Source organism: Cyanistes caeruleus, chromosome Z, assembly GCF_971803275.1.
Source record: "Cyanistes caeruleus chromosome Z, bCyaCae1.hap1.1, whole genome shotgun sequence".
Lineage (NCBI taxonomy): Eukaryota > Metazoa > Chordata > Aves > Passeriformes > Paridae > Cyanistes > Cyanistes caeruleus.
In genome coordinates, this window is record NC_141732.1 from 3,880,585 (window position 1) to 3,884,627 (window position 4,043).

Consider the following 4,043-nt stretch of genomic DNA (forward strand, 5'->3'; position numbering starts at 1 on the left):
ATATTAAACCATATATGTAGAGTAGAAGTATAGGTTTTAGTTTTAAGTAGGTAAAAATACAGCTTAAGTGCCCTAGGAGTCTGTGTTAGCTAGTGAAAAGCTTTATTACCTAGTTTAAAGTTCAATTATAATGCCCTTTACAGATTCAACTTAGCTCTAGACATAATGAAAATATAGTTTGCATTCTTGGGTAAGAACAGATAGGATTATTCATGTAAACAGATCATACCCTGTATGTCCTATACGTAAAATTTAAGTAAAAAGAACATTACTTTCGCACATTAGAATTAAGTTCAGATTGGTGTACAAAGTATTGTTTTAGAAGTGTGTTTTCAGCTGATTGGATGATTTATGAATTTAATCCCCTGTATTGGGGATCAGAGAAGAAAGAACGACCGAAGGAAGAAGAACAGCAGCTCCATCATCATCACCAAATGCTTCTGTGTCCCAGGACAACAGAACTCCATGCTGAGAAGCTGCTGCCCCGACCATGGGAACCTTATACCAGAGAGCTGCTGCTCAGAACTCAGGACTTTATGCCAAAAGCTTTCAGCAAAGACTTCAGCTCTCTGAATTCTTCACCTTTGAGACTGATGCTTTTACACAATAAATACCTTTTAGCAACCATCAACTGCTCATGTCTCTTTGAGACCTAGAAATATTCCTGGAATCCCCGTTGAAGGGTTGACACGGCAAGGGCACTGTTGTCACCCAAACTTATCTTTGGCTTTACTGTCACCATGCCTGCAGATCCACAGGCGATGTGGGCTCCGATCCTGGGTCACAATAGATGTGTTGCAGAGCGTGCTCTATCTCACAAGGGAAAACCTCATACTCATAGGACTGTTGGACACTGGAGTGGATGTCACTTACCATTTCCCGCTCCAAGTGGCCAGAGAAATAGCCCCTTGTACCAGCCGCTGGGGTCATTTTGCATTGGGGGAGCAGCCACCAGTTTCAGGAGCTGGGACAGCATCTGCTTTGAGGGCTCTGAGGGCAGAGTAGCCACAGTGAGACCTTTTGTGGTCTGGGCCCCTATAACACTCCGTGGGAGGGACCTGTTATCGCACTGGGGGACATGACTAGAAATCCTCACCCTACCACTGGATTTCTAAGTCAGGGCCACTGAGCAGTGTACCTCCAGTTAACTTGGAAGACTGACAACCCCATATGGGTGGATTTCTTCTTCCAGAGAAAAAAATTAAAGGTGCTGCAGTCCCTCATACAGGAGCAGGTGTCCAAGGGTTGTATAGTTCTATCTGTTATCCCTTGGAACATGCCTGTCTTCATTATTCAAAAACTAGGCAAGGACAGGTTCCTGCAAGACTTAAGAAAGAGCAATGAGGTTACTGAGGGTAAAGGTCCCTTCCAGCCTGGCCTGCCCACAGCCTCTGTGATTCCCCAAGACTGGCAGATGGTGGTCATCAACCTGAAGGACTGTTTTTTTAATCTCCTGCTCCAGACAGATGATGCCCCCAATTTGTGTTCTCAGTCCCATCCCTAAATAGACAGGCACCTCTGCAATAATACCGTAACAGTCTTGCCACAAGGCATGAAGAACCCACCAACAATCTGCCAGTGGTTTGTGGCCCGAATCTTGTCCTCTGTTAGGAGGAAATACCCCAGTGCAATCATCCTCCACTACATGGATGACATTCTCAGCAGTGCAGGGACTCGTTTCCTGTTAGACTGTGCTCTTCAAGATGTCACCGAAACTGTACAGAGCAGGGGGTTTGAGATTGCTGAGAAGATCCAGCACACCACCGTGTGGAAGTGCCTTGGCCTCACAGTTGCAGAGAGGATCATCATGCCCCAGCCTCTGCAGATCAAGGATGACCCCAGGACCCTCTGAGATCTGCACTGTCTCTTCAGGAGCACCAACTGGGTTCGTCCACTGCTGGGGATCGGTACCAAGGACCTCACACCGCTCTTCCACCTCTTGAAGGGTGATGAGGATGTCGATGCTCCATGATCCCTAACACCAGAGGCCAGGGCGCTGGTAGAAAAGGTAGCTGATGGCATAAACACCAGGCAAGCACATGGGTACCATCCATAGATACCTTTCTCCTTAGCTATGCTCAGCACCAGCCCCAAATATTACATACTCACATTTCAGTGGGATCCCGAGATATCAGATCCCGTGATAAGAATTGAGTGGGCTTTTAGAACCCACCAGCCTGGCAGAACCATCACAGCAGCACAAGACATTACAGTTCAGCTAAAAATAAAGGCTGGGACCCACCTGTATGCCCTAGCAGGGATGGACCTTGCTAACATTTATTTGCCCTTGACCACTGACCATCTAAATTGGTTACTCCAAACTTCTGAGCCCCTGCAATATGCATTAGATAGCTAGCCCAGACAACTTTCATTTCAATTAATTTTCTTAAACTGTTCAATTTGGCTTTCAATTTGGTGCCAAAACCTAAGAAGTTCAATTCCATTAAAGGCTCTGACTGCCTTCACCGATGGATCTGGGAGTTCCATAACTCTGCCATCACCTGGAAGGACCAGGACCTGGCTACACAGCAGAAGGGAGTCAAACATTGAAATCGTCCGTGGGTCTCCTCAGATCACCAAATTAGCAGCAATGGTCAGAGTCTTCTCTATATTTGATTAACCATTTAATCTGGTCACTGATTTGGCCTATGTTGTCAGGGTAGTTCAGAGGGCAGAAAATTTCATCCTAAAACACATTTCAAATCCGAAATTACATAGTTTACTTACCTGTTTATCTTCCATCCCACATAAAAAAAAACCCCACTATGTTATGCAGAAAAGGTCCCATTCCAGCCTTCCCAGCTTTGTTGCAGAAGGCAACAGGCAAGCAGGCACCCTAGCCATGGTGGCAAACATGTTTGAAAAAGCAAAAATAAGCCACCAGTTCTTCCAACAAAGTGTACCCACACTAGTGAGGATGTTTAAAAGTAGTAGAGAGCAGGCAAGATCCATAGTGGCTACATGCCCTGTCAGGCTTATACTCTCCTGTCTCTCAGAGCTGCAGTCAACCCAAGGGGACTGCAAAGTCTCCAGCTCTGGCAGACAGATGTGACCCATTTTGCCCCCTTCAGCCATGTAAAATAAATTTATGTGTCCATTGACACATCCTCTGGATGCTTTGCTTCCACCCACACGGAAGAAAAAAGCAAAGGTGTCATCAAGCATTATCTCTTAGCTTTTTCCAACTTCCCCCAATAAATTAAAACAGACAATGACCCTGCCTACACCTCACATCGCTTCCACCGATTTTTAAATCAGTGGGGTGTGTGGCATAACACAGGCATACCCCATTCCCCAACAGGACAGTCCATTCTGACACCATTCCATCAAATGAGTCCTTGATCAACAGAGAGGGGCAGTCCAGGTAATATCTCCCATTGAGAGACTGGTGAAGGTGTTCATGTTCAGCTTTCTGAACAATTCATTCAGGGATCTCCCCTGATCATCAGGCACTTTTCCAGTTCGACCCAAGCACAATTAAAAGACAAACTGCCTGTGTTGAACAAAGACCCCAAAACCAAAGAAGTTATGGGCTCCTACCCCCTAATGACCTGGTGGGACAAGGTATGCTTGTGTTTCCACAGGGGCAGGCCCAAGGTGGATCCCAGCAAATAATATAAAACCATTTATCAAACTTATAAAGCCAACATCAGGACAATGGCCAGAGGAAGCAGAAGAAAAGACAAATAACACTGAGGAGGCCTGGAAGAGCAGGAGAAGCAAAAAGATCATCCACAAAAAAAGAGCCCCATGGCAGAGGAGATGGCATTGGACTATACCACCTACTCAGAAATTTCCCACCGAACTGAAACTGTGTGACTAGACAATCCCATTCATGTTTTGTCACAGAGTTTTTGGAGTCCTGGTAAAAAGAAATACAATTTGTGCATTTTGCAGGCTCTACTTTGAAGTTTTTGAATGTTTGAATGCCTTGAAATTGCAACTCTGCCCATCCAGGGCCTCAGCAAGGACATTTCCCCTTCCTGAAGGTGACAGACGAGCTCTGGGACCAGCTGGTACCAGCTCTTGGCGATGCAGCAGTG

General features: G+C 45.8%; 1 long non-coding RNA gene across 1 annotated transcript; it reads left to right on the plus strand.

Moving 5' to 3' along the window:
* The first annotated feature begins 2,417 nt into the window (after window positions 1-2,417).
* LOC111941873 (uncharacterized) lies at window positions 2,418-3,681 on the plus strand. Its single transcript, XR_015281145.1, has 2 exons — window positions 2,418-2,593; window positions 3,585-3,681. It is a non-coding gene; the product is annotated as an uncharacterized LOC111941873 (long non-coding RNA).
* Window positions 3,682-4,043: the final 362 nt, after the last annotated feature.